The sequence below is a fragment of the Ictidomys tridecemlineatus genome, chromosome 3 (assembly GCF_052094955.1).
Source record: "Ictidomys tridecemlineatus isolate mIctTri1 chromosome 3, mIctTri1.hap1, whole genome shotgun sequence".
Taxonomy (NCBI): Eukaryota; Metazoa; Chordata; class Mammalia; order Rodentia; family Sciuridae; genus Ictidomys; species Ictidomys tridecemlineatus.
Genome location: NC_135479.1, coordinates 13,590,302 through 13,615,793, shown reverse-complemented (window position 1 = coordinate 13,615,793; position 25,492 = coordinate 13,590,302). Strand labels below are relative to the sequence as shown.

Genomic DNA, 25,492 nt, shown 5'->3' with positions numbered 1-25,492 from the left:
TTCATCAGTGAGCATAAACAGTATTAATTAAAGAAAAGTACCGAGGCAAACCATTGAAATAGAAATGAACATTGCAGGAGAAAATGCCTTCGCTCAGCGCACGCTTCACATGTCATTGACAAATATCTCAAAGGACACGCCGGTGGTCGGCATCTAAAGGAGCTGTACTTTTTAGAAATCAGGAGGCAGGATAGAATGAATAAAGAAAAATAAAAGAGCACTATTTTATGTTTCCAAATTTACATTTTCTTCTCCCCTTCCAAAAAAAAAAAAAAAGTTATCATCTTTGATTTGGTCTCTGTGTCCAGAGGAGTGCTGTGGTATTCAAACAGTGTCTTCCAAATGAGGTTCTGAAGAATCACAAGAATGAGTATCAAGAATCACATCATGTGCTCATTTGCAGACTGAGATTCAGATATCTTAATGTAAGACTGGGCCAGTTCCACTCCCCCTGCTTAAAGATGGCTCTATTACTCTAGCTAATGATTTATCTCCATGACAACTTTGGCACTTCCTTTTTCTCTTATGGTAAAGGGCAAAAGAGAAAAACCTTACAGCCTGGCCACCTAGTCCACACAAGGGAATCATTCCGTCCTCCCCCTCGCCTGCCTGCCAGTCTCTATGGGAGCACATCCCATGCAGTAACACCCTCCGCCCTACACAGAGGGGACCAGTGTGAACATAAGGGAATGTGTTAAAGAGTTGACAAAGCACTGTTGGTAAACAGACACCTCCAAAGGTGGGGCCGGCAGAGTCTCAGCTTCAGGGGCCTGATGCAGAGCTGCTAGCTAGATGCTAAAGGTGGTTTGATTCTGGGGAGGCTTTCAGAAAACCCTGTTTCTTTGTGTGGCACCGGTGAATAAAAAAGACTCAGTAACCTTCCACTCTGAGGTAGCAGCTGCTGGGGTTGCTCTGGGCAACAGAAGAGAAGCACTGGGGGTGGGAGAGGAGCAGCAGAGAAGAGAAGGAGATGGAAGAAATAAAAAACATTTTTTTCTTTTTTTAAAGAAGGCCACAAGTCCAGTTTGGGGCCCTTTCCAAGCCTCTGAATTCAGAGGGCTGACAAGTACTGGCAAGGTCCAAGGACCTGTGGTGACTGATGAAGAGGGCTTCTGTGCACTTAACTAGCGCCCCGGGTCTCTCCAGGTCGGGTCCTCGGAGACCTCCCAACGCTTCCAGAAGAAAAGGGGCCACAGAAACCATTTTTCAGTGACATCCTTTCAAGGAACTTCACCCATGGGGACAAGCCTTCCTTGTTCCTCCAAGTTTGGTTTGTTGTTTTCTTTGGGGGATAAAGTTTGGAAGCAGTACAGGAGACCGGTGGAGGGAAGCGTGGAGAAAAGAAGAAACAGAAAAGGGAACTGCTCTGCCCCCCCCCCCCACGAGTGTCCTCCGTCAAAAGGGGCTTGTTGTCAAGAACAGCAGAGAAGGGGTGGAATCGGAGCCAGGGCTCTGTGTTCCCCAAAGAGTTTGAACAGGGACCGCTGTGTCTCTTTTAGGCACTACCCAAAAGGGAACTACAGATTTAGAAAAGGTCTGACTGGCTCTCATATGGCATTGGATTTCAAGAAATGAACTTAAAAGATCTCTTTTAGAAGGACAGTGGTGGGTCTTTGCTGAGAAAGAAGGCTGTCTAGAGTCGGGACCCTGCAAATGACACCAAGGCCAACTGGGATGAAGCCTGTGTACAATACCCAATGTGTCCCAAGTGCCCACAGAGTCTCAAATTCACTCCAATCTTCAAAAACAAAACATTTACTGAGGACCTTCTATTTTAAAAAGAAAACAAAGTCACTTCCAATACAATCAGAATCTGAGCCAGAGCATCTTGGGAGCTGGATAAAAGTTGACCCTTCATGGTGGGTTAATCCAGCACAGGAGTGCCATCTCTTTCACCAGGAGGAACCAGGAGGCAGCCACAGCCCTGGCTTGGTGACTACGCTATGACGCACCCAGAACTTGGGGGCTGTGAAGAGCTTTCCTCTAGCAATGACCAAGACCGGGAGGAGGAGGGGAGCTCCCAGGTTCTCTCATGGCTTTCGTCAGGGACATAAGGAACTCAAAGAGCAGTGGGAAGCCCCAGGCCCGGGATGGATGCACACCATCCAAAGAACACCTTGAATGCCACCAACGTGGTAAAAATAAAACAACAGCAGACATCTTCAACAAAGATGGGCAGCTCTGTAAGGGCACAAGAATCACCCAAGAATCTTCCCACAGCACAGATTCTGCTGGTCCACAGACCCGCCTTCAGTAGCAACACTTAGACCCAGGTCCAAAAGGAGAACCCTGACCAGGGTTTGCTGAGCTCAGTCAAATCAGTACATCTGGAGAGAGGTTAAGCATTGGACTTTCAAAGTTTTCCAGGGAATTCTAATGTGCAGCCAGGCTGAGGACCCCCTGGATGGACTAATTCTGGTTCTCTTTATCAACCAGATATATTGGACCTACAAAACAGTCTCTGGGGATCTCAGTTTTGTCATCAGAAACATGGAGCTACGTTGGCCTAAATGGATTGCCATAGAAACAAATACACAATGAGCACTTTGAGAGAAAAGATAGAATGTGAGTTCTTCCGCAGGTGATTTTCTTAGTTTCATTGATGAGAGTGAGTTAGATGCATCCCTCAATAATAAAATTTGACAAATAATGACTGCATTCGAACTCTGCAGATGACACCATAGGTTGTTGTTTGTCCCCCCTCCGCCCTTAGAGAGCTCTTTGTTGCTCTGTTAACTCCCCAAAGCCCAATTCCTTAACTGACAATTGGCTCCAAAATGGATTTCAAGTCCCAAAGGCATCTCAGTCAGTACCTTGAAAAATCCTCCTAAAATTATTTCAGCTTTGGATTTCTGGCACCATCTGATTCCTGACACAGACCTGCAAAGCAACCCGCATTCCCTCCCCTTCCATTCTCCCTAATCCTGCCAATCCTATGCTCCCAGGTGGAAAGAGGGTTTTCGGCTGCCAACTTTCAACTTTCTGTGCAATCAACAAAGCTTCATCACAGCAAAGGGCATCAGTTCTGCCAGCCGCCAACAGATGGCACTGGCGGCTGTGCGAGGACGTTTAGGCCTGAGCCTTGGCCTTGTTCCTTCATCTCTGCCACCTTTGGTAGTTTGAAATGGTCTTGCAAAACGTTATCAAAGGTTAAAAAAAAAAAGTTCAGCTAAAATATGAGCATCTTTAGATAATAAGAGGTCTAAAGAGGGTAAAGTCCCCAACGCCCCCCCACACTCTGCCTTAGGAAAGAACTTGACCAGGAACCAATGTGCATCCAGCTCAGTAGGCGGCGTGCTGGGTTCTGAACAAATGGGCTTTCAGGAACTAACCTGTGAGAAGAGCTTGTGTGTGTCCCCAACTGTCATAATAACCAAACTGCTTCTCACGGCCCACACAGAAACCACAGGGAGAGCAAAACAACCCTCCACCACGAGGCGAGGCAGGGCTATGAACACCGCAACCCTTGCACAGCCATTTCAGAGGCTCTGCTGCCAACCAGAACTCCATTTCCTCCTGCTTTGGTGGCTTATGGGCTAAAGACCATCAGCCATCCCCAAGAAAAGAGGCCTGTCCTTCCCTGTTGCAGCCCGTCGGGTGGGGCTCCCACCGCAGCACCTCAGCTCTCTTCTGCAGGGAAAGAACAGGCAAAGACCATGGTCTTAGCCTTTCGAAGGCGATGGTCAGGGATCTTGTGAAGTGCCAGGATTGTGGATACTATTTTAGATCCGTGGTTCTCCGCATAGGGTGACCTTGCTCCCCACGATGCCTGGGGACATTCTGGGGGAATGGGAGAGCACGTTCTTTGCATCTAGGAGGTAAAGGCCAGGGATGCTGTCAACCATCCTCCAGCGCCAAGACTGCTCCTACTTCATTTATTCAAATGTGGACAGTGCTGTGCTGACAGGGAGAAACACTGCCACAGGGGCCAGGAAGGTTGGCCAGTGAAATGAAAATTCCAAAAATCAACTCCCTCTTGTCTTCACAGAAGACATCTTCACGGAGAAGGCAAAAGCTAATTAATGTGAGCTCCTTCCGTTTCTCCCTCCTAACATGAAGGAAATCAAGCTCCCAAGCTCCCTTTGTGTCTGCTTTTGAGGTCTTCATTTCTGCCAAGGCGCCCCTTGTACATCTCAATCTTGCTGACCACCTCAGAATTTCATCTCTTCACCGCTAGCTCATCCCCTAAGCCCGCCGTCTTCCTCACCCCATCCTCCCTGTGATTCAGAGAGGCTGTTTTCCTACTTTGGAAACGCCTCTCACCCAGAGAACAAAATAAATATTTCTGAGCCCATACTGACATAAATAAATGATGGGATAGAGAAATGAATGGAGAAGGGAAAAAATTCCATGTTATAAACATGGAAGGATTGAGATAAATAGATGAAAGAAGTAGGATCCACTGATAAAAGTTAAAATTAGCTGGCAAACTAGGGGGTGAACAGGATCCAGGCCTAGGCTTGAAGCATTTCTCCAAAAACATGTATGCATGACTGGGGTGGTTTTAGCTTCGTCTTGAAATCCTTCAGTAGTCCTCCCTCTAGGAGGTAAAGCTTAATTACTCTTGTCTTAATGTTAGCTAGGTTGAATGACTCACTTCTAATGAACAGAGTGTGGAAAGGGAAATTAGTGACTTTACAGTGGATAACTGTGACAGTGGGTAACCAAGCAATCAAGGTTAGTTTCAACAGAGACGTCAAACTGAGATCACATACAACCTGATATTATGGGTTGAGGACTATGGGGGTATTTTTTTCCCAAACCCAGACTCTAGTCTGATGATCAGAAAACATCAAACAAATGCAATTTGAAGGGTATTCTGCAAACACCCAACCAGTATGAATCAACAATGTCAAAGTTATTAAAAAGAAGACAAAAACATTGTCAAAGTTTGGAGACACTACAGAGATGTGATGATTAAATGCAATTTGATATAGTAATAAGACCCTGGAATGGAGAAAGGACACTCTGGAAAAACTGATGAAATCTGAATAAAATCTGGACTTGATAGTATGATACTAATGTTAAATTTCTTGGTTCTGATGCTTATATCATAATTACTCATGATATTAACATTAAAGGAAGCTAAATAAAAGGTTATATAGGAGTTCTCTGTATAATCTTTGCAACTCATCTGTAAATCTAAAATTTACTTTAAAATAAAAAGAAAAAAAAACTCATATTGATGACAAGTCTTATCATCATCAAAAACTGGAAACAATCCAAATGTCCATCAAGTGGTAAATGAGTAAACTGATTGTGGTATATCCATTCAGAGAAATACTATTGAGCAATAAAAAGGTACAAACTACCAAGACATTCAGTAGCTGCTTGGATCAATGTCTGCTTGGAGCTGGGGGTAGGGAGAGGGAATGATGAAATGTTCTAGATCTTGATGGTGGAGTAGTCATGTGACTATATATTTGTTAGAACTCATCAAGTTGTACACTTAAGATCAGGAATTCACTTAAAATCAGTATAAATTGCATGGCAATGAGGGCTGATGTTTTTTTTTTAAATCTCTCAATCCTGTTGTTGCTTTGTTCTGTTCTCCTTATTCTTGGTGGCTTTTTTTCTACTTTATTTTTCTGGGGCTTCCTCTATGTCCCTAAACATGGGATACAGACAGTGAACCAGAGAAGAAGGAGGCAATGTGCTAATTCCATGGAGAACCCTGGGTCCAGGCTTAAGCAGAATCTCTCAACAAGGCACAGCAGAGAGGCGAGGTCCCAGCAGGCCCCAGCTGTCTGCAATGGGTGCCCACCCTGACTTCCACTCCCACGGGTGTGAATGCTGCCAATAGAGTCGGGGAAGTCTGCCTGAGTGTGCCAGGGTCCCGGCCAGCCTCAGATACTGAGTTGGTAACCAGATCAGTGCTTCTCACCCTTCCTCAGGCAGGCGCCCTGGGTAGCTTGTTAGATGTGGAGCCTGACACTTCAGGCTGGGGGGCCACGGAGTCTGTGCTTCTAACAGGCTGTGGGTGATGCAATGCTGATGGCTGGAGCCCCACAACTGGAGCCCAGGATGGAGAACACAGGCATGTGCAGTGTGCGCTGAAAGGCAGGAAGGCTGCATAGGCCAGGAGCAGCTACATGTTTACAGGGTCAATGAGGTGTCCCCCAAAAGCTCATGTGTGAGACAAGAAAGTTCAGAGGTGAAATGATTAGATGATGTGAGATATCTAATCATTAATTAAATCCTAGATAGCAATTAAATGGATGGTAACTGAAGGCAGGTAAAGTGTGGCTGCAGGAGGCAGGTCACTGAGGGCGTGCTTTGGGTTTATATTTTTGTCCCTGGTGAGCCAAGTGCACTCTGCTTCCTGTGGCCATGTCCTGGGCTGCTCCTCAGAGCAACAGAGTTGGCTGTCCATGGACTGAGACCTCTGAAACTGGGAGCACCAAATAAAATTTTCCTCCTTTAAAATTGTTCTTGACAGATTTTTGGTCACAGAGACTAAAACACTTTCCTTGGGAAGGGAGTCCTCACAGACTGCAGAGTCATCCTGGGGCACCTGCAGGGATGGGTGCAATGGCAGTGTTGGAGGAACAAACTACTAACACGGTCTCATCATAGTCACTACTGTCTTAAGGCCTGCAGGTGACAGGCCTGAGGGAAAGGCTTGGTCTAAGTGGTCTCCCAGAGCCCAGCCTCTTTCCTCTCTTGGTCCTCTCCATAGGCTCTCAAGAAAGCCTCCTCGCCATTCCTGTGGCTTCACCATCGCCTGCCTAAGCAGCTCCCAGAGCTGGCCTGAAGCTGTGTCTCTGACCCCAGTGTTTCTAACAGCTGGAAGGTATCTCCAGCTCAGCTACTGAACCTGCAAATGAGTGACCAAAACAAACCTGGCTTCTGTACTCTCTTCCCCAGCTGGGGGTTGTACCCAGCCATTTCTACAACTCGGAACAACCCTTCACTAAGTATTACCTGAAACCTAGACCAGTCACATTCTCCTCTCACTGCCTTCTGCAGTTTCTGTTTTAAAGGTTATTCCAGGCACAGTGAAATGTACATCAATGGGATTAGTTATCGATGTACATTTTCCTCACAGGCTAACATTGGACAGAGGCCTCTCTGCCTAGTAGTCTTTGCCTCAGCACTGAGCCCAGGACCTGGCACACAGCATGATATGCAATGCACGCAATGACACCATCGGAATTAAGCTCATTTCTGACCCAATAGGAATCTCTAAACATTAATAGTTAAGGACCAACTCAGCTGGGTATGGTGGTGCATGACTGTAATACCAGATACTCCAGAGGTTGAGGCAGGAGGATGGCGAGTTCAAGGGTAACCTCAGAAACTTAGTGAGACCCTGTCTCAAAATAAAAATGTTTATTAAAAGGCCTGGGAGTGTAGCTCAGTGGTAGAGTACTTGGCTAGCACGTAAGAGACCTTGGGTTCAATCCAGAGAACTGGAGGGGGAAAAAAAAGAATCATCCCAGATGTCTAAAATGCCCTTGTTTACCAATTTTTAATCACTGTCCTAGGGATAACTTTTGGGAGTGTTATTCTTCGATCATGGAGATATTGTGACATAATATCTGAACAGCATATACCTGGTGGTGGCTGGCAGGTGACTTTGCTTTCTAGATAGAGTGTGGTGTTTTCCCTGAGTAAAGATAACCTGTAGAGAAAGATCTGTTTGGGACACAAGCAAAGCAAAACACTTTTGATTCCTAAAGGGACAGGTTAGCATTGCAAGAGAATGACCTGGGCCCAAAATTCAGAATTTTCTAATGGTTACTCAGTCACCAAGCAGGGCCTTTTCAAAAACCTGTGACAACTTCCATTAAGTTAATACTCAATCTCCCAGGTCAAAATAAAGATGAAAAAGGTAAAAATGAAACCTCTCTTACCTGTCCACACCGCCCTCCCCAAACCTTGAAAGTGGAAAGAAACTTGAGTTCACAAAAATAAGTCCCAGGTGGCTCAGAGCCCTTTTCAGCTAAAATGGAATAAAGCAGGCTCAAGAAGGACTCAAGGCACAAGAAGAGCTGGTTATTATTTTGCAAAAACTAAGGTCAAAGCCTGGTTAATAAGAAGAACATACTTGTATAAAACCAAATTGGTTGCTGGATTGTTGGGGAGCAGTAAAATTAATACTCGCTGCTGAGGCCTGTTAGCCTCCAGTTGGCTCTGGAAGAAAGTGGTTAGAAGACAGCTGGGGATTAAAGTGTTCATCATCTCCCTCCTGCCAGCACCAGGGCCCAGAGAGTCTCCAGCAACCTCCGGTGGGAGCACTAAAGCCACACATGCAGAAGACACAGGCGTCTGACCCTCCATTCCTGTGTCCAGGGGTTGAGCTTTTTAAGAGAGGGCTGACGATATTGAATATGGAGGTAAGAGGGACACTTTGAAAGGGACACCTGCAGGAGAGGTGAGCTGTGTTTTAAAATAAGATGTGCTAGGAAAAGACCAATGCCTGGTCCTATTCTCTTTGCTGTCATGGGCAGTGCCTAAGTACCCTGCCTGAGTCCCTTTAGAGACACGAGGCACAAGGCATGGGTTGCTCTCAGTGTTGGCCGCTGATGGGTCCCAAATGCCAATGGGAGCCAATCTAGCTCAAACCAATCACTGGCTGACATGAGAGCAGGGTACAAAAGACTACCCTTGCCCAGGTGCCCAGAAACCAGTCAACTCTACAGTGCCAGTCATGCTTCCAAGCTCCCCAAGAACACCTGCAGTTTAGCTTTGCCCCAGCCTGCCACCCTCCCCACTCCACCTCCAACCCCATATATCACCTCCAAGAGAATCCCTTGACTTCTAGGGAACCAGACCCAAGACCCTGGGAGGTAAGCTTCCATGACGTTTTGGAGCATTTGGTAGATCCTGGGAAAAGAATTTCCAGTTTGAAGTCCTCAGTATTCCCTTGAGGACGAGTAGGCAGAGAGGACTCAGACACCAGCCCAGCCGGTGCCTCAAACACCAGAGATGAGGCTCATTTCCCTGTTCTGCCTCACACAGGTGGCAGGAAAGACAGCTCCAGGAGGGGCCTTGCCTTCCTGGGTGATAGACTGACTTCTGTAAAGATCCTGTAACAAAAGGTTGGTTTTACTAGCTCGTGGACACCCAGGTCCCAAGTTGGGAGCATGTCACCATTGGCAGGTAGAATCTCCCAGGCTACTGACAAAGCAGGAAGATTTATGTCAGATACCAAGTCTCTTTCAGCCAGGTGTTAACAGGGCTTCACACTGGTGCTGCCATCATGACACAAACACTTTCCTTAGCACTTTTCAAGACTGTCCTTTACAGGTGGGGGTAGCTCCGTGGAAGAGTACTTGCCTAGCATGCACCAGGCCCTGAGTTCCATCCTCATCACCACCAAAAATTTGTATATATAATTAATTAATAATAATATATAATATGAATAATATATAAGTTAGTTTCACAGTTAACAGGCCAGGAATGCAAAGCAGATCTCTGTGACCTAACTGGCAGCAACTTGCTAGACAAAGTACTTGATTCTTTGGGAAAGTAACTTCCTCAACAGCCAGAGAGTTGTAAAATAATGGTCAAAAACAGCACAAGAATTTTATTAAAACTCATAACACTGTGCTTCTCTTGTGCAGTTTTAAATTAGCTTTTTAAATGAGCTTTCATAAATCTTCACCAGGTCCATTGTGCTTCAGATGTTGAATTTAGGACAGTGTTCAAAGATTTTTATGGGGCCAGTTCTACGATTCCAATTCCAATTTACCATTTCTCCTTTTCTGACTTCCTTTTGGAGTTCACCAGCCTATGAGTCCTTAAGGACCAAAAAACCAATGAATTAATCAAAGGAAAAATGTTCTGTTTCCCCCATTTAGAAATTCGTTGAAATATAGATGAAGTCCATCATGAACAGCAGGACGTTCTGAGAAAGCCATCAGCCTAAATGCCTTCATGAATAACTATTATGTTAGAAGCTCAAAAGATCTTACATCTCAGCTAGATGAATAATCAAACCGCCAACGAACACTGGGAAGCAAATGAACATAATACAGATCTATATGTTTTTCTCTGTTTATGTGAACATATGTAATATCTTTTCATTTTTACCACTGTAGTCACATTCAAGCAGCCTCTCTTGATATCAGCAACGGTTCCTGACCCTAAGTTAAGGACTTTCTGGAAACTGAATTTGCTTCTTCAGAGTGTCAATGTGCTGTGTGAAATACAAAATGATCTTACCATGAAGTCAAAACCTTGCTTGACTTGTGAGAACTGCTGGTTTTGACTTAGGGAAAGCTGAATCAATGTTGTCACAAATGCACATTATGGAAATATATTCCAAAATTCAACTAAGGGATCAATCAGTATTGCAAATAAGAAATTTTTAAAAAAATTTTTTTTAATTGGCCAGAACCAAGCTTTCAATCCCCCCATCTGCCAATCAGAGGTGCAAAGAAATGTTATCTGTATCCATCCTTCTTTAGCTACTATATATTGATACTTACTAAGCCCAACTATTTATAATTCTGAATTACTATAGGATGCTTACAGTTTTAAAAAATACAAATGCTAAATATTAAATATCATCAGTATATGCACACAGACTATAAATACACATAATCTTTGTATTTGTCTATCATTATTTAGCAATCAAACCAAACAGACTTCTTAAAAAATTTACCAATTATGAAATATCATTACTTCATATAAATAATTTCTCCAGCTCTATCTCATTTCATGAAGGCAGTCTTTTTCTCTAGCACAAAATGTACTTGGAAGGTACCTAAAATGAGTTGTTCTTATGTAGATTACTATATTTTAAACACGTAACAGAAAAAGAAAACTCGAAGCTAAATCCACTCCACCCAAATAAACAGAACTCCCTTCCTGGTCAAAGGAACAAGCAATGAGTACAAACCCAGAGAGCCACCAGCAGCACAGTTTTCTTTAAATTTGAGAGGTCTACTGGGAAAGCACATGGAACATTTTTTACCCAGGAGAGGAATGAAACAGAAGCCTTCCCAGAAACAGTGATGTGTAAGAACTGGAGAGACCCAGATTGCAATGCTGGCTGTGGGACTGACTGGTTCTGTGACCCTGAGCAAGTCAGGGAATATCGTCAGGCTGCCAACTCCTCAGACATCAAGTTAGAACACTGGATTAAAAGATCTAAGGTTCATGCCTATTCAAAATGGTAAGGGTTGGTTTGGTTTGGTTTTGGCACCAGAAATTGAACCCAGGGGTGCTTAATCATGAGCCATATCCCCATCTGTTTTTTTTTGTTTTTTTTTTTTTACTTTTCATTTTGACACAGGGTCACCCTAAATCTAAATTGCCTAGGTCCTTGCTAAATTGCTGAGGCTGGCTTTAAACTTGTGATCTTCTGGAGCTGCTGGGGTTATAGGTATGCGTCACGGCACCCAAGTAAAAATGCGAAGATTTTTAAGACAATCTCTTTATTTTCCGGATATTGCTGAAGCTCAAAGACACTGACCTTGACTCCAAAGACTACGTGATATTTGCCAGAAAATTTTTGCTTCATCATTTTGCAACAATGAGTTGAAGGAAAAAGAAAAAGAAAAAAAAAAGAAAAACAGGAAAGACACATCTCATGTGATAAGTGTGTGGTCCCCTGAAGTGACAGGAGACTCTCTATTTCATTAGTTCCCATGGGATGCTCAGTATCTTTTATCTAACACAGAGTGGACTTACCCGTATCCTATCCCCAAAGCTGCACTATTATCCTGTCCTGTTCTCTTGGGACCCATTATCAATTTGAATCAAGTAGGAAGATTCTAGTAGCATTTTTCCAAACTTATCTTGTTTCTCATTTGAGGCATTTTAAGTAGCAGTGGAGGGTTCTGTTTCCATACACACAGCAGAAGGCAAAAGGCAGGAGGAATTCAGGGCACTAGAACATGAATGAAGGCTGACCCCCACGGCAGAGTGCCTGGGCAAGAACACTGCCACCTTTCACGACTTACCACCTCCAACAAACAATGGCAACCCAGAGTCTGACAGGGAAGGTATGGAAAATCAATAAGCACTCACTTTGACAGACAATCCTGGGTGCAGAATACCTGCCACTGGTAATAAATCACTTCATTTAGGTTTATCTTTTTAGCAGAGCACGGTGGATTATACCCATACATCACTTCAACCTCTCTTTTCTGCCTTATTGACAAAGGACAAATTGAGAAGGATGGTGAGAAAGCTGAGAGAATGAAGGTAGGGAAAAAAAAAAAGGAGTTCTGCTACCAGGCCTGTGCAGTAGAAAAAACAATAATGATAAAGCAATTATTTTTCCTAAGATGTTATTTGAAAAAAAAAATTCAGAACCATCTGAATTTACCAACGAAGTTACCATGGATTGGAAAATAAATGTAACTTTCTTTTTAAACCCTGCAGGAAAAACATGCATCTCTATATATGAATCTCCCACACTCTGCTCTTCCACTGATGGGTGAGCTGATGGACCTCACTAATAACACTGCTTAGAAACAGGCCCCCTTAAGAACCCTAAATCCCAGAACTCAATGTGGCAAGTGTAACTTCTGATTCTGCAATAGGGAAGCAAACTAAGATGATGTGAAGGCACTGGCAGGGCAGAGACCAAAATCCTCCCATTACAAACGCCTAGGAATACCAGATCAAATATAACCTGAAGAAGAAAGGAGAGAACAGTAAAATTGTGAAGTGGTCCTGAGACATTCTCTTTTTTTTTTTTTTTTTTTTGGTACCAGGGATTGAACCTAGGGGTGCCTAACCACTTAGCCAATCCCCAGTCCTTTTTATTTTTGTATTTTGAGACTCAATCTCGCCAAGTTGCTCAGGCCTTGCTAAGTCACTGAGGCAGGCTTGAAACTTGCAATCCTCCTGCCTCAGCTTCCCATGCCACTAGGATTACAGGGGTGCAAGTGCAACCAGTGCACCAGTGTTCTGAGACTTTCCTGGTAAATTTCACACTTTCATTTTTATATACAAGCAGACAAAGGAAAAGAAGTGCTGAGCCACCCTAAGGCAGGGAGTTAAACCTAAAATCATGAAAGGACTTGACCCTCTAAGGGTTGCTTCCTCAGTGAAAAGAAAGAGTAAAGCGGAAAGCTTATCCCCTGGAACAGAGGACAATTTTGTGTCCTTGGACTCTATCTGGAAAAATAAAGCCCTCCCTTGAAAAATATATCTGAGCCTTAAGCAAGATGATTTAGGATGCTCCAAACTAAGACATTAGCAGAAACATTGGCTCCAAGCTAGTGGCACTCTTAGAATCTCTAGACAAAGCAATACAAAGTGTTCAGAAGAAGGGTCCCACAATCAGACCTCATGAGATTCCCACAGAAAAAATATAATCCCCACTAGAAATCATCCTAGAAGAAATTAAAAATTAGAATACACCATCAGCAGAAAACAGCAAATACAACAAAAATTATTCTTAAGGCAGGGAACTTAGAATAATAAAATAACAATTTGAAAAAGAATACAAAATAAGTATGTTCAAAACTATGAAACACAATGGCCAGATGTGGTGGCGCACGCCTATAATCCCAATGACTCAGGAGACTGAGGCAGGAGGATTGTTCTTGCAAATTCAAAGCCATCCTCAGCAAAAACGAGGCACTAAGCATCTCAGTAAGGCCCTGTCTCTAAATAAAATTCAAAATAGGGATGGGGATGTGGCTCAGTGGTTGAGGGCCCCTGAGTTCAATTCCCAGTGCCAAAAAAAAAAAGAGAGAGAGAGAGAGAGAAAGAGAGAGAGAGAGAGAGACAAAAAAGGAGGAACTAAACTAAAATACAAAAAAAAAAAAAAAAAAAAAAGACAGAGCTGGGGCTGTAGCTCAGTGGTAGAGTGCTGGCCTTGCACACGCGAGGCACTGGTTAGATCTTCAGTACCACATAAAAATAAATAAAGATATTGTGTCTATCTAAAACTCAAAAAATATTTTTTAAAAATGACAATAATAATTGATACAAAAAGATGCCTATATAATGAAAAATGTAATATGTGAAAAGAAACCAAATAATACTCCTAGAAATAAATACTGTGATCTCTGGAATTGCAAAGTCAATAGATAGGTTAAATACCAGATTAGACATAGATGAAGAGAAAATTGAGTAAAATGGAAGACAAATCTGAAGAAGTTACTCAAAGGGCATCAGACAAAAAAAGTGTGAAATAGATAAATGACAGAAATAAAATAGATAAGAGAGAAATACATTAAAAGGAATGAAAGAATAGTTAAGGGCATAGAAACTACAATGAGTAGGTCCATGTACATAGTATAAGAACTAAATGATGAAAATGGGGATATTGTGTGAATCTGGGTTCTCCAAGAAGCAAATGCCAAGAGAAGATGTTGGGGAAATAGCTATGAAGGAAGGAGGAGGAAGCAGGAGGGAACAGGAGGAGGCAGAAAGAGCCTTCAGACCTCACTGCAGGCAAGACAAAGAGAAGGAAGAAATATCAAGTTGGAAGAGACTCAGTAAAATGTAATTGTATGAAAGATTTGGGGACTGGAAGCATAGTTCAGTGGTGGAGCCCCTGCCTAGCATATGTGCGGCACTATGTTCAACCCCTAGGGGGGAGAGAGAGAGAGAGAGAGGAGAGAGAGAGAGAGAGAGAGAGAGAGAGAGAGAGAGGAAGAGAAAGAGGGAGAGAGAGAGAGAGAGAGAGAGAGAGAGAAAGCTTTGGGGAATCCTTGAACCAAAGTCAGTCCTGCACAGATGGACGAGCCTGGGCACCCGTGTTTATTCAAACATCAGCCCAGGGAAAGTGCACCTTTGGAGTGAACCCTGAAAGGTAGAATCTGGGGTTGTCAGTCGACTCTGCTTCCCAAAACAGGAGATCTCAGCTTCACTGTTTTTAAAGATAATAGTTGAGAATTTCCCAAACTTGTGAAAGCCATGGGGGCCCTCCATGTAAACAATACCGAGTTCTGAGTAGAATTAATAAAAATAAATTCATACACATAGACTGCAGAATATCCAAGACAAAGAGAAACCTTCAAGAACAGTCAAAGGGACATGAAATATTACCACAAAGGAAAAACAGACAGACTTCTCAGGAACAAAAGAGCACTCAGAAGACAAATGGGATATTGTATTTTCAGATCATCAAGCGAAGACTCTCCCTACAAAGAAAGAGTCATTGAAAGATGGGGACAGAGGATGGTGTTTTCAAACAAGAGCTGAGAGTGTCTACCATTTACAGGCACTTGATGAAAAATGCACTGAAAGATATATTGCTAGAAAATAAATTCTGGCCCGTGTGGTGGCACACACATTAATCTCAGCAGCTGGAGAGGCTGAGAAAGGAGGATCGTGAATTCAAAGCCAGCCTCAGCAAAAGTGAGGCTCTAAGCAACTCAGTTAAACCTTGTCTCTAAATTAAATACAATAAAGGTCTGGGGATGTGGCTCAGTGGTTGAGTGCCCCTGAGTTCAATCCCAGGTACCAAAAAAAGAAAAAAGAAAAATAAATTCTGTGTATATGAGACCAATTAGAAGTGATGAGCAAAGATTGAGGGAAACAAATAAAATACAAAGAAAACATTAAATAAAATAAAATTGGGTGTGTGAGATAGGATTTAATTTTGAACTGCTATTTAAGTACTCACAATAAACATTTAAAGACAAAAAAGCCAGTAGAAGAAAAAAAGGGGTGGAGGAGCAATTGATAAACTATAACTCAAAGGAGAGAGGGAAGGAGAAAGAGAAAACAAAGGAAAAGAATAGGAAATAGCAGGCAAAAAGAAAAATAATTTTTAAAAGACCGACAATTACTATCAATGCAAACCTAAAAAATAAGGCTAGTTTTAAAAAATCAGACTTGGAGCCAGTTGCAGCGGCCCATGCCTGTAATCCCAGCTGCTCAGGAGAGTTCAAAGCCGAGAGTTCAAAGCGGGCCTCAGCAAGTAAGCCAGGTTCTAAGTAACTGGGTGAGACCCTGTCTCTAAGAAAAGAAAAAATAGGGCTAGGGATGTGGCTCAGTGGTTGAGTGCCTTTGGGTTCAATCTCAGGTACCAAAAAAAAAAACCCATTAGTCTTGGGATTTTGTTTTAATTAAGCTACATGCTAGTTGCAAGAGGCACATCTAAAATACTACATAGAAAACATTATAAAATAGACAGCAGGCAAATGCCTACCAAAGGAGAAAGGCTGGAATCGCCAAAACAAGCAAAAGAACCCCCAGGATTGCCTACTTATCTGTTCTTACTAATTAAACAAGTAACTTAACCACTCTGAGTCAGTTTCCTGGTCTGTAAAATAGGATGACAATGATAGACTTGTTTTTTTTTTTTTTTTTAATTTATAATGCGTTTTTCCTAAAATAACAGAAGGAAATAAGGGAAAATATACACACAGGCTTAACCTTTCTAGTGGGCACATAATTCAAGTTCCATTTTTGTTGGTCATTTAAAAATACTTGAGTTGTCAAAACAAGAAATGTTTTACTTTTTTAAATTCATAAACTCAATAATCAAGTAAAATTATAAGACCAGGGTTGAGGACAGTGTTCACACATAGCATATAGGAAGAGGATAAACTATTTGACTTCCTACAGGAAAAATCATAAAGTACACCAAAACTTAAAAAGTGTGGGGTTTTTCTTTTGGTTCCATACCAGGGATTGCACCCAGGGGCACTGAGCCACTGAGCCACATCCCAGCCCTTAAAAAAAAAAAAAAAAAAAATCCTTTTTAGTTGTAGATGGATACAATATCTTTATTTGGTTTATTTATTTATTATTTTATGTGATGCTGAGGATCGAACCCAGTGCTGCCTCATGCTTGCTAGGTGAGCGCTGTACCACTGAGCCACAACCCTAGTCTCCCCAGCTCTTTTTTATATTTTATTTGAAGACAGGGTATTGCTGAGTTGCTTAGGGACTTGCTAAGTTACTGAGGCTGGCTTGTAGTGGCACCCCCTTTCTCCACAGAAAAGTCTTACTGGGCTTCTCCAGAAATCTTCACCATGGTTGATTTTAGGATTGTCAGCAAAAGAGTCTCTACAAGAGCTCAATATTTTCATGTTGCCCTGTTTTACTTGGCTACTGGCTGGGAAGAAATCAGCACTCCAGGTGCTGGACACCCCCTTACTAGTTTTTCACAAACATGTATCCAGTATAGTAGTTTGTAGAAATGTGTAAACAAGGTCTCTGGCCTTGAGCTGGAGCTTCACAGAGATGTCTACATTTTTAAGAGAAGTTACCAATTGGGCTCCATGGTAACAGCTGGCAGGGTCCAGAGGAAAGAAAGGGGAGAAGAAGCTCTCCCCTTCTCAGGTGTTGTCCTTGAAGGGCTAACTCGCCCAGAACAGTGAAAGAAAAAGCTGCTTCATGTGAACTTCTGAGCCCTTCCTCTTACATGCTGGGTGTAAAGTTCTGAAATTACCTGAACTAGGGGTTCAGGGGATTAATTGATTAGAGCAAAAGCTGTGCCCTCTGAACCTGGCTGCAGCCAAATAAAACTGTTTCTTGCTATCTTCGATGCCCTGCCCCCGCTGTCCCTACAACAGGCTTTGAACTCAAGATGGTCCTACCTCAGCCTTCTGAGCCACTGGGATTACAGGTGTGCGCCAATACACCCAGCAAAAAATGTAGGTATTCTTTAACCCCCTGATACACTTTTGTAATTTATCCCAAGGAATTAATCAGAGATATGTACAAACATGTATGTACTAATTTATAGTTAAAACTAATGCTGAAAAAGCCATCGGGAACTGCCTTTAGTATATTTGAGTAATAGAATAGGAAGCAGTCATTAAAATTTGAGTTACAGAAAAATATTAGTAACAATAAGCCATGTGAATAAGTGAAAAGAATACCAGGCAACATACAGAACACGGAGCAGGGTTTTATCTGAAAAAGTATGTGTATTATGTATAGTTGACAGGCTGGAAAAATCTAGAGTAACATATAAATGATGAAGCATCTCTGGGTGGTAGAGATTCTGAATAACTTTTGTTTTATTGTGCTTTTCTGTGTTTTCCAAGTTTCCTGAGGTGAGCATATGGTGTTTTGCAATTAGAGGGAAAAAAGCAATTGTTGTTCAGAAAGTAAGTAGCAATAATTCCAGTGTACACTCTAATGCAGGGATCCAAGACTATCTGCAGGGCAAATTTAGACTGCCAGCCATTTTTGTACTGCCCATGAGTTAAGAAAGGTTTTACAACTTGTAATGGTCTGAAAAACAATCAGAAGAATAAAACTTGCCACATATCATTCTAAGTCTTTGTGTTCAATCTTAATTTCAATCCTGTGAAATAGGTACTATTACTCTTATTTTGGGAGGAGGGTGATGGGAATTGAACCCAGGGGTGCTGTACCACTGAGCTACAATCTGGCCCCTTTAAAATTTTTTTTTTTTTTATTTTGAGAGAGGATCCCACCAAGTTGCTTACATCCTTTCTAAGTTGCTGAAGCTGGCCTTGAAACTGCCCCGGCCTCGAGAGAGTCGCTGGGATTAAAGGTGTGCATCACCTCATCCAGGGGTTATTCATTTTATAGATAAGGGAACAGATAGCAATGGAAAGAATCAGAGCCAGGCACAGTGGCACATGCCTGTGATCTGAGCAACTTGGGAGGCTGAGGCAGGAGAATGGCAAACTGGAGGTGAGCTGGAATTCAAACCCAGAGTACCCCCACAGCCTATGCTCCTGACCTGCTTCCTCCTCTGAGAAGTTCTCCAAGTTCATAAAGGAAAATCCAGACAACACGTACTGGTGAGTTCTCAGGCAGGCAGGTCCTGTGTTCCAGTGAAGCTCTATAGGAGAACGGGCCCACATTTCTACCAAGATGTTAGGAAACACTAACTTTGAACTTTTTTTTTTTTTGAGAGAGAGAATTTTAATATTTATTTTTTTAGTTTTCGGCGGACACAACATCTTTATTTATATGTGGTGCTGAGGATCGAACCCAGCGCATGACAGGCGAGCGCTTGAGCTACATCCCCAGCCCCACTTTGAACTTCTAATTAAGAGAAATCTTATCTTTCTCCGAAGAATTCCCCTCTTCTTATTAGTAGACCTGAAATAAGAGCATGGACTTTGTTTTGTCTGTCATTACATAAACACCTACACAGGATCATTCATGTTGTCTCTTGGCCCACAGAGCCTGAATATTTACTCTCTGGCTCTTTACAGGAAATGTTAGCAGACCCCCTGCTCTAATGGGCAGAGCTGGGGGCCAGGATTGGAAAAGCAGCAGGAAGTCACAGTGGAAGTGAAATCCCCCACACTTGGAACCACAGGGTAACCAAACCACATGGCCCTATCCCAAGCTATTCTACCAGCACTTAGTCATGGAGAGAGAGAGTCTCTTTTCTCCTCCTATTCTGTCTCTATTTTATTCATTTGCTTCTCATCATGGGTGAAGAAAGCAAAGGAAAACAAACAAACAAACAAACAAACAAAGAGAGTAAAATTTAATTGTCTAGTTTATAACTTTTGTGTGTGTGTGGTGCTGAGAATTGAACCCAGGACCTCATGCATGTGACGAGCACTCTGCCACTGAGTTATACTGCTAGCCAAGTTTATAACTTCTGAGGAACTTTGGCAAAGGGTTTGCCCAGGGGAAATGATTAGACTTTTATATCATCTCTGGAGTCAATTTATCAGTGTTTTCTGTTGCCAAAAATAATGTAAGGATTGGTCCCTTTTCATTGTTTCAGTTTGGTTATTCTTTCAACAAACCCTAAATCCTTACCATATTCCCTACCCAATGGCACAGTGTCCCTCCAGTCAGCTGGTTAGACCAGCTCACAGATTATCAGAAGATAAATAGATCTCTCTCTCTCTCATATATATATATATATATATATATATAATCTCCCAATACATCTATAATTTAAAGCAGTCAGTCTTAAAAGAGTTAAAAGAGTACAGGAGGGGCTGGAGTTGTGGCTCAGCAGTAGAGCACTCAACTAGCATGTGTGTGAGGTGCTAGGTTCCATCCTCAGCACCACATAAAAAAGCAAATAAATAAAATAAAGGTATTTTATCCAACTACAACTAAAAAAATATTTTTTTAAAAAAAGAGTTCAGGAAATGGAAATTATAACCACATTCAGATGCAGCCACTCACACACTGTTAGAACAATCATCAAAGAGACAGAAAATACCAAGTATTGGCAAGGATGTAGAAAAACCAAAACCCTCATACATTGCTGGTCAGAACGTACAAACACAACAGTTACTTTGGAAAACAGTTTGGCAGTTTCTGTAAAAGTTAAACATACCTGTAACACAAGACCCCACAATTCTAACCAAAACGAAAGAAAGTATGCATCCACACCAAGACTCACAAAAGATCACAGACTCTCTACTCCCAAGAGCCTTAAGCTGGACACAACCCAAATATCCATCAAGGAGTGATTGCGTAAACAAACTGTGGTATATCCATACAAAGGAATTCTACTCAGCGATTTAAAAAAAATTACTGATATACTCAGCAACATGTATGAATACAAAAACGTTGTGTGGACTGAAGGAAGACACAGACTCAAATGATCACTTTTTATATAACTTTTTAAATAAAATTACTAGAAAAAAATAAAACTAAAGAAGATCACTGGAGGCGTGGGGTTGGGGTGAGAACAGGGCTCAGCTACAAGAGGGCTAGTGAGATGTCCTAACACCAGATTGTGGTGATGGTTTCACATAAATATGGATTTATATTGATTTAATGAAACTCATCAGTATGCTTAAAATGAGTGAGTTCACCATATGCAAATTATCTCAATAAAGTTGTTTAAAACCAAACGACAGGAGCAAAGGTCAGCCTGAGGTGGAAGAAAGGGAAGGGAAGGCTTCAGCAGAAAGAGAAATGGTGAATTAAGGTGATAATGTCTGGGACCTTCAGCTGAATCAGAGATTTGACAGTGGTAAGGCAAGAAGGCAGGAAAACTCAGGCAGCATTTGGGGAGAGACATGTGGCGCTGGCAGGCAGGTGTGCTCAAGAGAGGCTGCCTGAGAAAGCAGAAAGGCCTCAGTAGGAAGTTGGCAGCTCATCTACAGCTGAGGGAAGTCAACAAAGAATTTTGAGAGGATGAATGACAATCAAATCTGAGTTTTAGTAGGATGCAGTGGCACATGCCTGTAATCCCAGTGACTCAGGAGGCTGAGGCAGGAGGACCCCTAGTTCAAGGTCAGCCTCAACAACTTAGTGAGGTCCTAAGCAATTTAGTGACATCCTGTCTCAAAATAAAAAATAAAAAGGACTGGGGATGTGGTTCAGTGGTTAATTAAGCACCCCTGACTTCAATCCCCAGTACAAAAAAAAAAAAAAAAGTAGAAAGTTAACTATATGGCAATGAAAAAAGAAGATGACTTAAAGAAATAAAAAGCAAGAAGCTATGTCCAAATAAATAAATAAATAAATAAAAGCAGGGCTGTAGACAAAGAGGGTAGAGGTCAACTCAAAGAGATATTTGAAAGACAGAGCCAACTACAGTAGCCCTCCCTTTCCTGCAGTTTCAGTTACAGTCTGAAAATATTACATGAAAAATTCCAGAAATAAACAATTTGTGAGTTGTAAATTGCATGCCATTCAGAATATGATGATAAACTCTTACACTGACCTTCTCCACCCACCAAGGACCTGAACATCCCTCTGTCCAGTGTATCTTAGCTATATACACAATCCACTTGCTGGTCACTTAGTAGCCCTAAGACAGATCAACTGTCACTGTCGCAATATTGCAACACTAATGTTTAAGTAACATTTATTTTATTTAACATCAGCCCCAAAAGCAAGAGTAAGTGACATTGGCAAGGTTATTACAGCATGTGGTTACAACTGTTCTACATTACTATTACATGTGTTGTTAATCCCTTACTGTGCCTAATTTATAAATTAAACCTTAAGGAAAATATATAGTATTCATGGGATTCTGCACTACCCATGGATTCGGGCATGCACTAGGGGTCTTGGAGCACACCACCTGTGGCTAAGAAGGGACAAATGAGGCTAATAAGTGGTGGAAAAGGGGGACACAGAACTTGTTTTCTTCTGGTCTTAGCAATTGTGAAGTTAGTGCTGTCAGAAAGGAGATAAGGGTCAAGTAGGTTTAGGGAAGGAGGTTGTGATAAATTGTGGTTATGGAGGAGTTTGAGGTAGTGTAGGATATTCAAATACAATTATCCAGTGTATAGTTGCAAGATTGGAAAGAGTCTAAGGCTGAAACTATGGTTTAGGGGTATCATTAACAAAAAGACAATCATTGAGACAACTAAAGTGAATTCAGATTCCTTCAGACCCAGCTGGACGCGGTGGTGCACACCTGCAACCCCAGCCACTGGACAGTCCACGGCAGGAGGATCACAGGTTTTGGGCAACTTAGTGAGGACCTTGTCTCAAAAACAAACAGCTAGAAATTTAACTTAGTGGTAAACCTCTACTGTGTTCAATCCCCAGTACTTTAAAAAAAAAAAAAAAAAAAAAAAAAAGGATGATTCTTTTGGATCCAGAATCACCTAAAGAGCAAGAAATTAGGGCCCAAGATTGAAAAGGTAAAGAAGAGTCCCACCTCTGCTGACATCAAAGGACATGTCTGCAAAGGCCTCAAGCAAATGCCTTTCCCTCTGTTGTGCTCTTATATAGGTTTCTTCAAAGCAGACTATCGCCAGATGTTCTGAAGAGCTGGAGATTACGAAATCAAACAGGCCACCAATGATGATCTAACTGGGGACACATACACAGACTGGAGAGCAGAACAGCAGAACGTAACAGAGGCAGTTCAGGCTACATAGACGGAGTATCTAGAAAGCAAGACGCATCCTTTAGCTGTCTCTGAAACTCTCAAATGGCCAATTTGGGCATTCGTCTGTTCTTCGGAGTTAAGGGTGTGGCAGATGCTCCTGCCGTCTTCAGCCTAGCTACGACCCTCCAAACGCACATAGATTCCACCACTCTAGTCAATAATAAACCACACAAATCAGTCCCCTGCCCTGAGGACCGTCCCAGTGTCCCACAGTGTCAGACACATAGAAAAGCAAAGCAATTTTGTACAATATCATATACAGAGTCATAAGAAATACAGACAGAAGAGCAGCTGGCTAAATGTCAGGCGTTCTACCACGACAAGTTAATTATATTCTCCCATTTCCCTGTATGTGCAAATGGGAATACAACCGATTTTGAAAATTTAAGTACTGTATTGTAGATGAGAATATTGCTTGAAAGTTGGCCACATCACACACATGCTCCTGTGTGTTTATGGCCCAATGAGTAAGAAAGTTGTGCTGTATTGTTAGGTGGAGAAGTCTTCAGTGGTAAACCTTGGCGACTGACAGGAGACGGTGCCTAGGTGCTGAGAATTTTGCAGCATGACTCAAAGATTCTTCTTGTGTACATAACCTTTTAAGTCTGCTCACACTTGGCCAGGCCCAGCTACTTGGAAGGCTGAAGTGGGCCCAGGAATTGAAGGCCAGCTTGGACAACATATCAAGAACATCACTGCCACCCTCACTATCTCAAAGAAATAAAAAGTCTGCACACACCTATTTCCAGCCTTTGAGGTAAGAGAACGTGGAATTTGAGCAACAGCCTCCTTTCTCAGGCTCCCCTGCCCACCTGCAGAGACGGGTCTTCCTGTGCCTTCTGCTTGGGTGGCCACCCACCAAACCAAGGTTGCCAATTTTCTTATCTGTCTGCCCCACCAGAAAAGAAAGTTCCCTGAAAGCCTGGGTGAGCTCATTCATTGCTGCATCCTTAACATCTGGCACCTTGAAAGGTCTTCAGACTAGCTCCAAGGCCAAAGAATAGCATGATATTAGAAAATAGAAGATTTATTTTTGGTGGGGGGGTGGGTACTGGGGATTGAACTCAAGGGCACTTGACCACTGAGCCCTAGTTTATATTTTATTTAGAGACAGGGTCTCAATAAGTTGCTTAGCACCTCGAAGTTGTCGAGGCTGGCTTTGAACTCTCGATCTTCCTGCCTTAGCCTCCTGAGCTGCTGGGATTACAGGCATGCTCCACCATGCCCTGCAGAAAATGGAAGACTTTTAAATAGCCATATATTTTTCCCCCCACAGTACTATGGACTGAACTCAGGACCTAGCATATTGTAAGAAAGAGCTCTACTGCTGAACTACACCCCCCAGGCCCCTTGAAAATAAAAATTTTAAAGACTCCTCCACTCCAGGTACAGTGGTGCATGCCTATAAGCCCAGCTACTCAGGAGGCTGAGGCAGGAGGATGGGGCAAAGGGCTTGTCTAGCATGTGAGAACACGGGTTCAATCCCCAGCACTGAAAAAAAAATAAAATAGGTGTCTCCTGGGCATCTACCAGCAGATGAATGGACAAACGAAACATGGTAAATACATAAAAAGGAATGTGATTGAATCTTAAAAAGAAAATCCTAAACACGCTGATACCTAGAGGAAACTGGGAAGCACTGTGCTAAGGGAAGGAAAGGAGACCCAAAGGGTATCTGGATGAGTCCGCCAATGAGCTACTGGGAATTGGCGGATTCATGGGGAGAGAGGAACAGAGGTATCCGTGGGGGAGAGGCCATGGGGTGAACCTGTCATGGGTACAGCTCCCTTCGGGATGGTGAGAAAGTGCTGAAAATGGATGGGATGATGGTGTGCCACATCGTGAGAGCATTTAATGCCACTAAACGGTACACTTAAAAATGGTCAAAATGGTAAATTTTCATGTCATGTCTGTTTTACCACAACTTCGCAAAAAGTCTCCAGGCTGCACAGCAGCTCCTGGTAGAGCACTTGCCCAGCATCGGCAGAGCCCTGGGTTCCTTGCCCAGCACCGCCATTAATTTAGAAAAATAAAACATTTTATTGTTTTTAATGATAAAAGTCTCCTTCGCAGCCTTTGGTCTGAGGAAGAGAGGCATGACGTGTGCCCTGGATTGCCTTTCAGGTACCTATTTCTTCCTAAGTGGAGTTCTTAAATATCTAATGGGCAGCAAAGGGAAGAAAACACAAGATGTCTAAAACATCTAAAGTACCCAATTTAAAAAAAAAAAAAAAAAAGACAAATGAATTGGGAAACAGATTCTAAATTTAATTCTCAGTCATGAAAGCAAACATGAAGTATGATTTTCCCCTTCACCCCACCCCCACACACACTCTGGGGATTGAACCAGGGGTGCTTTACCACTGAGCCACATCCCCAGCCTTGCTAAATTGCCAAGGCTGGCTCAAATTTGTGATCCTTTGGCCTCAGCCTCCGGGGTATCTGGGATTACAGGTGTGGGACACTGCACGGTGTTGGAAGTGAGATTTTAATTGGGTGTACTAGAAATGTGAGTGCTGCCGGATATGACTTGTTATTTTGTTTAGCTGTTGGTAATAATCGCGGGCTACCATAATAATCTCATCTCTAGAAAGATAAACAGTTAAGCAATTACTCAAAACCTGGGCCAATAGAGAAATATAGTTGCTTGTTTGTTGTTTTGTGATGCCAGGCCTTGATTAGACTAAGCCTGTGTTCTACAACTGCGCTACATACACAGTCCAAACATTTTATGTATTCTAAAATCATTTTAGCAACAATTGTGACAGGTGTATCAAAGGATTCACCTTTTAAGAGGAGACACAT

At 42.5% G+C, this 25,492-nt stretch overlaps 1 protein-coding gene and 1 long non-coding RNA gene across 2 annotated transcripts in view; both read right to left on the bottom strand.

Annotated features, from left to right (window-relative positions):
* Window positions 1–25,492, bottom strand: part of Pitpnc1 (phosphatidylinositol transfer protein cytoplasmic 1) — a 254,378-nt gene that overhangs the window by 178,592 nt on the left and 50,294 nt on the right. The window lies entirely within an intron of this gene.
* On the bottom strand, window positions 9,513–12,281 carry LOC144376008 (uncharacterized). Its single transcript, XR_013435997.1, has 2 exons — window positions 10,850–12,281; window positions 9,513–9,745 (listed from the first exon to the last, which is right to left on the bottom strand). It is a non-coding gene; the product is annotated as an uncharacterized LOC144376008 (long non-coding RNA).